The 13,626-nt window shown below is 36.5% G+C and overlaps 1 protein-coding gene across 4 annotated transcripts in view; it reads right to left on the bottom strand.

Annotated features, from left to right (window-relative positions):
• Positions 1-13,626, bottom strand: part of LOC150109786 (uncharacterized) — a 1,408,745-nt gene that overhangs the window by 1,188,239 nt on the left and 206,880 nt on the right. The gene's annotated exons all lie outside the window — the stretch shown is intronic.

Genomic DNA, 13,626 nt, shown 5'->3' with positions numbered 1-13,626 from the left:
CATCTACTTCCTGCAATACAGCACCATCGATATAGTACACAGACTTATATTTCTGCACTCCAAAATGCAACACCTTGCACTGATTGGGGTTGTAGTTTTAATATCAATCAGTGCAAGGTGTTGCATTTTGTCCAAGTAAAAAATCTATTCAAATCTTCCCTCCAGGAAGATTTGATTTGCATCATCAGCAAATTACTGAAGATCACCAGTCCACATGATATATCGTTTACAAACAAGTTTACAAGCAGGGGCCCCAAGAACAGAATCCTGGAGCATGCCACTAAAGTAAAACCTTCCCTTTTTGAGACACTGCTCCATCATACACAACCTACTGGTATCGTTCAGAGAGCCAATCAATGATCCATCTAACCAATTTACTATCTATTCCCATCCTCTGCAGCTTGTACACCAACTTATAAAGGGTAGTCTATCAAACGCTCTTGCAAAGTCTAAGAACATCACTGTATATGATTCTCCTTTATCTAATACACTTGTCACCTTATCATAAAATGCAAACAAATTACTAAAACAAGATCTACCCTTTACAAATCCATGTTGACTAACATAAAGAATGCTATGTCCATCAATTCAATTCTGTATTTTATTCCTTACCAATCTCTCCAATGTCTTGGCCACAACGCAGTTATACAGACTGGCCGACTGGCCTATAGTTGGAGACGTCTGTCTTAGAACCATTTTTGTGCAGTGATACCATTTTGCCCTCTTTCAACTCCTTAGGAACCTATCCATTGCAAGACCTTCATTAAATAACCAGGTCAAGGGCATAACCAACTGGTGAACATTCCATAAGAATATAATATATGTTGATATGTCATTCATTCCCACAGCCTTATTCACATCTAACCAAACCAACATCTCATACACCTCTGCTTTTTTGACTTCCAATTCTAATCTGCCTCTCTTCTATATATTGCACCGGATCATTTACACCAGTATGATATATGCTGATAAAGTGCTCGTTCAATAATTCCACTATATCCTTTGCAGCTGTTAGTCTGCTGCCATGACTATCCACCAATGTTAATCTGTCATAATTATATTTCCTCTTGGTTGCGATGTAGCAGAAATTCCCTTGAGTTAACCTTGGCCTAACCAGCCAATCTCTCATACTGCACCTTTTCTTTCTTTACCATGTCACCTTTCTAGCTGCACCTTATACTCTTCATGGATCTGATCACCACCAACTATCTTGTACCTCCATAACATTTTCTTTACCAGCACAGCTTGCTTGATTTCACTATTCATCCATTTCATTCCTACTCTATTTACTCGCTTAACCCTTGGTATGCAGTCATACATTGTTTTTGTCAGATACTGCCTTCCGACTTTCTATGCATTGTCAACATCTTTTTCACTCAGCTCATCTACCCAACATATACCGATGTTAACTGACTGCAAAGCTTCCTGTAATCACCTGCTTTATATTTCTAGATGTATTTTTTTTTTTTTTGGCAGTGACCTTTACTTGTCATCGCTTCCCAAACAAGTACCTCATGATCACTCTCACCAATTGGCACCAGTGTCAACACTTCATTAACAACTACATCTTGTGAAGTTATCATCAAATCCAAAACATTAACGCCTCTAGTTGCTTCAATCATGTGATGCTTAAGATAATACTTATCTCCCAGAAATTCTATAAACTCACTCTCCTTGTTCACATACACTATCTCCTCCTTCCAGTCTATATTACTGTAATTAAAGTCTCCCATCAGGATCACCATCATTTTGCATGCCAAACTAATTTGCCTAAACATTTCACAATCAGTATTCTCTGCATTTCATTTCCTATCATATATACTAACCTGTCTATTTCAACTTCACACACACAAAATCTGTGCATGTGCTATCAACTTCCATACTTTATGGACACAATTCCTTTACAATCATTAACAGCACTCCACCCTCCTCTTTTCACATCGCTATCCTTCCAGAAAATTATATATCCTTCTAATTCTATTCCTGACATCACGTCCTTCTCAGACAATCAAGTTTCACTTATTCCAATTATTTTTGGGCATACCATCTCAATCAATGCAACAAACTGAGCTCTCTTGTTTCAAATACTCCTTACATTTGTGTATAAACATAACAATCTGTATGTGTGTTTGAGGTCATTCTATCAGCACCAACATTCTCTATTGTGGATGTTACTACACCTCTCTCTTTGGTTTGACCACTCCCATTAACCTGATTCTGACTGTGATTTACATTCCTACCTTTCTCATCCTCACCTGCATGCATTCCATCATCTTATGCTGCTGCAACCACATCTTCAACCTCATATTTATCTTCTCCTGCTGTACAATCTGTTGATTTGTGCTATCCTGTTTCACAGGTAGACTATGATCATGCGAAACATTAACTTCTTGATTCTGCGTCTTCTCAGAAAACAATAGAATTTCTAAATGCCCAACACCAAATCCATTCAGATGTAATCCATCAGCTTTATACCATTCCAACTTCCCTTCAAATGCACAGATTTACAAATTGAATTCCTTTACTTCACACAACTGAGCCATCTTTATTATTATTATGTGACACCTCCAGGGAGTCCAAAGACTCATCGAAGAAGAGTGTGCCAACAGCATCAAACGATTGATTCCCTTCCAACTACTAACCATGCTCAAACTTACTTAACTTTAACCTTTTGCGAGCCATTAGTAGCAGAGGCTCTACCAATCGACCAAAAAATAAAAACAAATGCTACCTATAAGTATTATAACATGATTTCAAAGTTGTTACTCTCTTCATGGGCAAAAAGAAAATTCTTCGGTATACAATTTAATTAACCTGTTAACCTTTACAGTACAGAGAAATGAAACATATTTAATTATCAAAAGCAGTTCCATAGGCAAATCTGCATCTAAGAGTGCAAGACAAAACAGATGAAAAACTTATTGTCGGTACAAATGTATTTATATATATGTAACAATAATATTTCATTTTCAGTTGTATTACACAACTAAAACTGTTAGCACACAAATTATTTCTGACAAATCTTACAAATCATTATCTTCACTCTCACTTCACTGTTATCCTATCTGGGCAAAATGTCTTTGACTTTCCCAACAACACTATTCTTCTCTACCTGCTGCAACAACTTCCTCAAGTTTCTATGAACATTCTTTTTCTCTCCAACCAAGTCATTTGTGCCCATGACTACCACTAATTTTGATGCCTGGTATTTCCTTTCTGCAATGCATCGGTTATTTGCTTCATTGTTCCACCAGGAAAGCATAATAAATTTAGTTTAATCCTTTATCCAAGTGTAAGCAAACAAAGTTTGCACCTGAAAATATCTTCATCTTCAGGACTTCAGAAGGTAAGGTGGTACATCCTTTGGAAACTTGTGGCAAAAGTGGATCAAGCTCTCATCACTCCTTGTCTCAGTATCTCTCATAATGCAAAGCACATCTCCTTGTAGACATGTATACTGCTATGCATTAAGGGAAGGGCCACTACCCAGACTGGTTTCGACCTTTATTGATGTCTCGTCAGTGGGAGGCAGACCCAGAGTGGTGATACTAAGGCAGAAGCTATGGAGAGGTCATATTTACCTACACGAGTTGCCAACCGGTGTATCACCTTATAATTAAATTACTCTGGATTTAGTGAAAGATGTTGGAAGAAGTTTATTTTGCATTTTGGTTAGATTATAATAAATTTAGTTTAATCTTTTATCCAAGTGTAAGCAAACAGAGTTTGCGCCTGAAAATATCATCAGGCTGAGAAGTAAGGTGGTACATCCCTTGGCAACTCGTAGCAAAGGTGGACCAAGCTCTCATCACACTTTGTTTCAGTATCTCTTATAATGCAAAGCACAGCTCCTTATGGACATGTATACTGCTATGCATTAAGGGAAGGGCCACTACCCAGACCAGTTTCACCCTATGACCTCTCCATAGCTTCTGCCTTAGTATCACCACTCTGGATCTGCCTCCCACTGACGAGACATCAATAAAGGTCGAAACCGGTCTGGGTAATGGCCCGTTCCTTAATGCATAGCAGTATACATGTCTACAGGGAGATGTGCTTTGCATTATGAGAGATACTGAGACAAGGAGTGACGAGATCTTAGTCCACCTTTGCTACGAGTTGCCAAGGGATGTACCACCTCACCTCAGTCCTGAAGATATTTTCAGGTGCAAACTTTGTTAGCTTACACTTGGATAAAGGATTAAACTAAATTTATTATAGTCTAACCAAGTGTAAAATAAACTTTCAACCAGGAAAGCATGTTTTGTGCACTTTATTAGTAATCATAACTCTTTCTTTATAATATTAACTTCCTCCTTGTTATCATCAGCAATCTCTCCTTTAGTCATTTAATATCTTCTTCCAGATGTTTCATTTCACTTTTCATTTTCTCCTGCCGATGCTCTTCCACTATAGTCCTGACATTTCCTTCCATTTCTAATTGCTCTAATCTATCCAGGAACTTTTCACATATGTTAACCCAAACAGTCCACAAATCTTTCACATTTTTCGGTACATACATACATACAGCAGTTTTCGCAATGCATCCATGAAAAATCCAAGGCAGAGTGAGATGGAAATCCCTTCAGGCCGATTTGAATAGACTTTTTATTTGGATAAAAAGTGCGGTTGTAATAATAATAATAAAGAGATTCTAAATGTCTGAAATAACTACTTTGAAAAATGTCAAGTGTAAGAAGCATTGACAGAATGGTGGCATTCAAGAGGAATGCAATTACGAGAAACTGTCTTAAGGTAAAAAAAACAATAAAAGAAATCTGAAATGTGGAAAACACCTATAAGTTTTATAACTGCATTAATTCAGACAGCTTGAACTGAAGGATGAATTGCTCTTATAGCAATCATCTATACAAAAGTAAATAAAACCAAAGGAAAATTGCTTGATAAATAAGAATTGTGGAGGAATTTCCTACTGCCAGGTAAGGTTCATGTAAGCATACTTGAGATGAGGCAAAGAAAAACTGTGAAAATATGGAGCAATTGCCTGAGTGCTTGCCAGCAGTGTGAAGACCTCTGTGAGAAAAAATTATATGTGCAACTAGAAGGGTGATGATTATGAAGAGCTCAGGAGACAGCTTGCAGGTGTAGTATGTAATGAGAAGTTAGCTAGAAAAGAGATCAATGCAGCTTGGGGGATTTTTAAAAACTATCTGGTAGATGCAATGTCTAAATGTATTCCAAGGGTGAGAAAGTTAAATAAGGTAGGTGTGAAATGGATGAATAAAGAGATTAAGCATGCAATACAGAGAAAAAGGGCATTATGGAGGCAGCATAAGAGAAGTGGAAATAACCAATTCCATGAGGACTACAAAGTCCAGGCAAGATGGGTGACTTGGTTGGTGAGGGTATCTAAAGAGAGGTACGAACAGCAGTTAGCTAATGAAGTCAAAAAGAATCCTAAGGAGTTCTTTCAATATGTAGCCAGCAAAAGAAAGAATGATTCTGGAAGGAAGACATTGATTGGAGAAAATGATATAAAGACAGCTGTTGCAGAAGGTGTGGTGGAGATACTTAATGAGCAGTTCATAAAGGTCTTTCAATCTTGTGAATGTGACTTCATGGGGAGATTGAAAGCAGTTGATGATGGGGAAGAGAGACTGACTGTAAGTGAGCAAGAGTGTACGGGGAGTTGACCAAACCAGATGTAAATAAGGCTGTGGGACTTGATAATATATCACCACGTATTCTGAAGGAATGTGCCAGGGAGGTTGATGTCTGCCTTGATATATTTTTTAATACGAGTCTTGCACTCAATCAAATTCCTAGGGAGTGGAAGGAGGGCAAGACTGTGTTGTTTCATAAGGGAGGTGATAGAACTCAATCATCAAATTATAGGCTTATCTGTGTGTCAGGTGTTGTAGTTAAGTTGTTGGAGAAGCTTGTGAGAACTAGGATCCAGAATTGGGTTGACAACAACAACAATGGTATGATCTTTGATTTGCTAAAGGGAGGTCATGTTTTAGTAAACTACTTACTTATTACAATAAGGTGACTGCTTATTGTAATAAGTGACTGCTTATTGTAATAATATTGTGTATCCTTCTCCTTGGACAGAGGAGAAGGATACACAATAATATACTTAGATTTCGCAAAGGCTTTTCATAGATTACTACATGATAAGTTGATAGTTAAACTAGAGCAGATAGAATTGGATATTAGATTAGTGAGTGCAGTGTTTCTCAACCCATGGTCCGCAGACCACAGGTGGCCCGTGACGATGAGACAGGTGGTCTGCAGGCAGACTTAAATTAATTAAATAAATATATATATTTTTGAATTATCCAAAAAAACAAATTAAAATCGAATAAGTAAATAAAAATTATTGAAATCAAATGGAGACTTAAAAAACTAACAAATAGCATCAGAATATTCCAAGGTGGAAGCAAAAAAAAAACTATATTGTTGTTGACTGCATCCCTCTTTTATTATTCGTCATTCTGCCGCTAAATTTGTAGCGGCAGAATAACGAATTATAAAAGACGGGTGAAGTGAACAACAATATAGTTTTATTGCTTCTGCCTTATCTTGCTGTTTTGTCAGATTTGAAGTGAACATGTGTTATCCATGTTTCAACCAATTGCTTGTTGTTTATTGATTTTTATTATTGAAGGTTTCCCTCCTTCAACCAAGGCTCAGTATATCTTCAGAAGTGCTTAGCACTCGTGTGTCATGGGTTAACCCCAGTATTTATATATTTATATATTTTTCGAAGAAGTTTTTTAATTATGGAAAAGTGGCTTAGAACTAGGACGAAGAACAAATGCAACAGGTGATGCTAATCCTAATTGTGATATGTGTGTTGTAACAATGAGTAAATCTAATACTATTAAAGTAGAAGAAACAAGCAATTCAAAGAAAAAATACAGTAGGAAATATAATAGTTCATATTTGGAATTCAGGTGTACTTGGTGTGGAGATGAAAGTGAGCAGAAACCTCAATGTGTTTTGTGTTAGGAAGTGTTGTCGAACAAGTGCATGAAACCTGTGAAACTCAGATGACATTTAGAAACTAAACATTGTGATGTGAAAAATAAGCCAACTGAATTTTTTCAGCGATGCTTAGAGACATTAAATCATGGGAAAGATATAGTTTCGGCCACAGGCTCCATTAATACCAAGGCACTGGAAGCATCCTAACTCTTCAGTTTGTGCATAGCAAAAACAGGGAACCTCATTCTATCAGGGAAAAATTGCTACTTCCAGCTCTAAAAGATGTGGTAAAAACTATGTTTTGCAACAAGTTACTAAAAGATGTTGATTTGATTCTTTTTTCAAATGACACTGTCAGTTGCAGAATTAATGATATGGCAGGTGACGTAGAAACTCAGTTAATCAAAAGAGTTAAGAAAAGCCCTTATTATGCATTACAAATAGAACAGACTACTGATGTTACAAATTATGAGCAGTTAATACGCAACGTAAGATATGTGCATGATAACAACATTCATGATGATATTCTGTTTTGTAGAACTTTGCCATCCCGACAACTGGAGAAGAAATATTTCACACTCACAATACAGTAATTACATAATACGTAAAGGGATCCAGTGGGAAAAATGCATAGGCTTCTGTTCAGATGGAGCTCGCACCCTCACAGGCAGGCAATTGAGTTTTAATAAACTCAACCGTTAAATAACAGATTATTTTCAGTACTCTGCAATGAAATGGACAGTGAACATATACACTTTTGCTTCATTCTGAAATTCGCTGGCTTTCTAGGGACAAAGTACAAAGGTTATTTCAATTAAGGCACAAAGTTATATTATTTGTAAATGAACGTAATTTTGATTTTGCATCACTCCTTGTTGAAGAAGCATGGTTATTAACACTATCCTATCTTTCAGACATTTTTTTGGAAATTAAATGAACTAAATCTCTCCCTTCAGGGAAATTCTTTAACTGTTCTTGATGCCTGCAGCAAAATAAAGGCATTCGAGAAAAAAACGGTTTTATGAATTAATTATGTAAAAGACAGACAATTTGTACCTTTTCCAACATTGGAATCCTTTTTAGTGGAAAATGATATTTTTGTTGATTCTGAGTTTCTGGAAAGAGTTTGTGCCCACCTCAAAAATCTGAAATGGAATTTTGAAATATATTTTCCGAATAACTTTTATAAGAAATTTCTGTGGGTTCGCGATCCATTTCAGACACGAGAACGACCTTTCGCTATTGAAAAAAGAACAGTTAATTGAGTTTTCAAGTGACAGTGGAATTAAATTGCAATTCCTAGATCTTGGTTTGGCTCAATTCTGGATCTCGCCTTCAGTGAGAAGTGAATTTCCCGAATTATCTGAAGAAGTATTGAAAACCATCATGCAGTTTTCTACAACCTATCTTTGTGAGAAAGGATTTTCATCGCTCCTTCAAATAAAAACAAAATACAGAAATCATCTTAGCCTGTATCCCGATCTTCAACTGAAATTGACAAATATTGAGCCAGATATCCAGCAATTCTGCAAGAGTTGAGAAGCTCAACCATCCCATTAAAAGTAAGTAGTAACATAATTATATCTTTAAAAAAAAAAAAAAAATCAGCTAACGCATTTTTATTCCCGTATATGGGAGTAGGCGAGGCCATTTAGCCCTATCTAACTTTTTTGGAGACTGAGTGGGCAGTTCAATCTCCACTGGTACCAATCAGAGATAGATGGCCCAAGGCAATCACTAATTAAACGGTACACAGTGAAGAGAGACGGCTCAAATGTGCCGCCATCTCGTGGTCCCTAACACAATATATTTAATGTCTGAAATAATGTGGGTTCTACGGTTGATTTTCTTGAGTTTGCAGGATGAAAAACCCGAGTTTCAGGGAGGAAAAACCCACTTGCCCATAATTATATCATATTATTTATTTGTTTAAAATTAAAACTTTGTTCAATGATGATACTCTTTTTATTGTTTACTTCCAATTTAATTAATTATGTTTCCATATGCATTCAAAATATACTTTTAGATTTATTATGTTATAAATAGCACAGTTTTTCTGAAATGTTGGTAATTCCTACATAGATTTTTTAAAAAATTACAAAAAGTCAAAACGACAACATATAGGGAAATAAAATAAAAACACTGTTTATTTTTGAAGTAAAACTTTAATTTCAACATTTTAAAATGTTATTTTTCTTGCTTTGCTTTTCTGTTTGCAAAATCATCGTCAATGACATTGTCGAAGTCTATTTCATCACTCAGTTGCTATTTTATAGACAGTATGGCAAGATTTCTTAAACACCAAAAAAGTGCTGCCAGGTCAGATCCTCCCCCCCCACCCCCCAGCTACATTTCTGTAACTTAGTGGTCCGTAGAATTGTTTTAGGCATTTTGCTAGTCCTTGGGCTTAGAAGGTTGAGAAAGGCTGGATCAGAGACTGGCTATCTGATAGGTATCAGCAAGTTCTGTATGGGGGAAGCAATATTTCAGAAGAGGAAAGTCACTAGTGGAGTACCTCAGGGATCTGTTTTAAGGCCAATACTATTCAAGTTGCATCTTAATGATATTGGTGAAGATTTAGATGAAGATATTCAGTTGTTTGCAGATGATGTAAAGTTGGGATAAACTATGAAGAGTAGAGAAGATGTTGTGGTCTTACAAGAAGACTTGAATAAATTGAGCGATTGGGTACAGGAATGGGGATGCAAGTTGAATGTTGCAAAATGTAAGGTTTTAAAATTTGGGAAACAAAGATGGAATGTAGAATGTAGTTGGTGGGGATATATTATCTGAGGTAGAGGAAATAAAAGATTTTGTGGTAATAGTAGATAAGCATCTGAAATTTAGAGGACCTATTACCAAAATTGTGAAGACAACACAAAGACTTCTGGGAATGATGCAGAGGACACTAACTTGCAGAAGTAGGGAGATTCTTGTTCCATCGTATAATGCTTTGATTGGACCATACTGTGCCCAGATTTGGTCACTTTATTTTCAAAAGGATGAAGAAATGTTGGTAAAGGCCCAGAGATGACTGACTAGAGGGTAGTTTCTGACCTCTGAAATGTCGAATATGAGGAAAGATTGAGAAGATGCAATTTACAGAGCTTATTGGATAGGAGGAAGAGGGGGAGATATGATAGGGACCTACAAGTTAGTAAGGGGTTGTTATAGGATCAATGTTGGAGTGGTTCTACAGAAAATAGTGGGAGATTAGGGGAGAACAAGAGATCATCCCTGGAAACAGTATAAAGAGGGTGTGAGGAGGAGAGTGAGAAGTAGGTTTTTTGCATGCAGAGTTGTGAATTATTGGAATGTCTTGCCTGAGAGTGTGGTGTCTGCAGAAAATTTAATTGTTTAATTTAGGGAATCCATTACCAAAATTGTGAAGACAACACAAAGACTTCTGGGAATGATGCAGAGGACAGTAACTTGAAGAAGTTGGAAGATTCTTGTTCCATCTCCCTACTTGAGTGTGTTTAAGATGCAGTATGATGAGCTGTGTGTATGATAAGAGGACCTCCTAAATGAGTATTTGACTCAATGGGTTCTTGGGATGATAATAATAATAATAATAAAACCAAGTTTTATTTTCAAAGGAAGTTTTATTTTCACAGGCAAGATCAGATTTTAAGGTGACAATTGAAAAGTCTTGAGAATGCAATAAGGATCTGTATTTAAGTTCTGTAAATTTGGGAAAGGCATATTACAAGGGGCAGAGCTATTCAAACATTACAACTATATGTTGTATATAGGACATCAAGCAGAGCTATGTGGTCTATATTTAAGTTCTAAGTCACTAGTTAGAATTGCAGGAGATACTATAAAGTATGATGTAAAATTTGTTGTAAGACAAGGATGCACACTATCTACATCCTTATTCGTCATCTATATGGATCACATTATTAAAGAAAGTGGCATTAAACCTGATATCAAAATCAGAGACATTAAACTTATCTATATGATGCCTCTAATCTTTGATGTACACATTTGTAGGATTTCTTTAAGTAAATTGAATTACTACTGAAACAAATGTGGAATGAACATTGGCAATAAAAAAGCCTAAATTATTAAGACAGATAAAAATATTCAAAACCTCAACTCCATTCTCTATGAACATTCTCAACCTACAGAACAAGTTAAATATTTCACCTATTTAGAAACGAAATATTAGTAAAGATAGAAAAGTAAATGTTTTAGGTAATGTTTGTTTCAGTAATCTTTTTACTGATTAAGGTGACAGTGGCATTGGACGACAGAGATAGATACATAGTGGTATATGTAATGGTATACTTTGCAAAGGCTTTTGATAGATTACCTCACGATGAGTTGATAGTCAAATTAGAACAGATGGATAATAGACTAGTGCATTGGATTGGCTATCTGATAGGTATCAGTAAGTTGTGTATGGGGAGTAATATCCTGAAAGAGGAAAATTACTAATGGTGTGCCTCAGGGGTATCTTCCTACTTCTTCAAGTTAGTCCTCCGCATCATTCCCAGAAGTCTTTGTGTTGTCTTCACAATTTTGGTAATGAGTTCCATAAATTAAACACACTCAAATTCTCTGCAGACACCACACTCTCAGGCAAGGTATTCCAATCATTCACAACTCTGCATGCAAAACCTGCTTCTCACTCCCCTCCTCACACCCTCTTTATACTGTTTCCAGGGATGACCTCTGATTCTCCCATGATGTCTCACTGTTTACTGTAGGAGCTCTCCAACATTGATCCTATAACAACCCCTTACTAACTAGTAGGTCTCTATCATATCTTCCCCTCTTCCTCCTATCCAACAGACTCTGTAAATTGCATCTTCTCAATCTTTCCTCATATTCGACATTCCAGAGGTCAGAAACTACCCTAGTCAGTGATCTCTGGACCTTTTCCAACATTTCTTCATCCTTTTGAAAATAAAGTAACCAAATCTGGGCACAGTATAGCCCAATGAAAGCGTTATACAATGGAACAAGAATCTCCCTACTCCTACAAGTTAGTGTCCTCTGCATCATTCCCAGAAGTTTTAGGCCCACTGTTTTTTAACCTATATGTTAATGATATGGGGAAAGATTTGAATGGGGATATTCAGTTGTTTGCAGATGATGCAAAGTTTGAAGAACTAGGAGGAGTAGAGCACATGTTGTAACCTTATAACAGGCTTGAATATGTTGAGTGAATGAGCATGTGAGTGGGGATGCCAGTTCAGTTTGCAAAATGTAAGGTTTTAAAATTTTGGAAAACAGATGAGATGCAGAATTTACCCATTGATTGGATATATTGTTAGAAGTGAAAGAAATAAGAGATCTTGGAGTGATAGTAGATAAGAATCTTATATATAGAGGACACACTGTCAAAATTGTGAGGACAGCACAAGAAATTCTGGCAATGATGCAGAGGACTTGTAGAAATAAAGAGTTTCATTGTATAAGGGCTTCATTAGGTCGCATATGGACTGGACTAATGTTCATCCTTTTGAAACAAGATGACAGATTTGGTCATCTTGTTTCAAAAGGATGAAGAGATATTGAAAATAGTCTAGAGACAATTGGGTAAGGTAATTTCTGGTCTCTAGAATGTTGAGCATGAAGAAAAGGTGAGAAAATGCAATTTGCAGAGTCTAGTGCAGAACTATCCAATCTTAGGTAATCCGAGGGCCACATTAGAAAAAAAATTCATCCAAGGGCCGCATCACAATGTGTATCTGGTAATTTGGTGAGCAGCAGCGATACACCCTCGAAAGCTGAACAAATGAACAAGCTCATGTTCCCTGTGAGTGCCTGGAGCATGTGCATTGGAACAAAACATAAGAATGCTTCTTTGACACATCTAATATTTGAAAAACACATGGTGATGTAAAATAGTGATGTAAATAAAGTGATATATAGTAAATATATAGTGATGTAAAAACACCAAATAAAATTATCAACATCGAGATTATATTTCATTTTTTCGCTCATGAAAATAAAAACCCACAGGCAGGCCACACATAATCGCACCACGGGCAGTGCTTTGGACAGCCCTTGTCTCGTGGATAGGAGGAAGAGGTTGATATGATAAAGTTGATAAGAGGGTGTTATAGGTTTGAAGAGGTTTTTTTCATAAAAGTAATCTCTGGAAGCTGTATAAGGGAGGGTGTGAGCAAGAAAACCTGGAGTACATATTTTCAAGGAGAGTTGTGAATGACTGAAGGTGTGGTGTCTACAAAGAATTTAAGGTATGGTATCATGAGCAGTATGTATAACAAAGGGAACTCCCATGGTGAGCCTTTGACTGCATGGAGGTCTTTGGATCATGATAATAATAATAATAATTAATATTGAAAGCAAGGCTGATGTTATGAGGAGTCAACTGAATAAATTTATATAGAATACATGATGTCAGCCAAAACAGTAAACCAGCATATACAATATAGTGCTGAAACTAGGTTTAACTTGTGGATCCAAGAGTTAGGTTAGAAATAAAGCAGTTGGTCAATTTCTAGAGACAAAAGACAAGAGAGTTACAGAAAAATTATGGGAGTGAACAGATAGCATCAGATCATATTAAAAATTATGATATTCAGAAGGAACTGGATAGTGTTAACCAGTGGCGCACTCAGGATTTAATCTTGGAGGGGGCCAAGCGCTCAGGATTTAACCTTTTGGGAGGGGGGGGCGAGTTGAGTAGACGTTTTG

The sequence above is a fragment of the Typopeltis vanoorti genome, chromosome 1 (genome assembly GCF_054136105.1).
Source record: "Typopeltis vanoorti isolate ZY-2024b chromosome 1, IOZ_Tvanoo_1.0, whole genome shotgun sequence".
Taxonomy (NCBI): Eukaryota; Metazoa; Arthropoda; class Arachnida; order Uropygi; family Thelyphonidae; genus Typopeltis; species Typopeltis vanoorti.
Note: the sequence above shows the minus strand (reverse complement) of the source record. Positions and strands in the feature narration are given on the sequence as shown.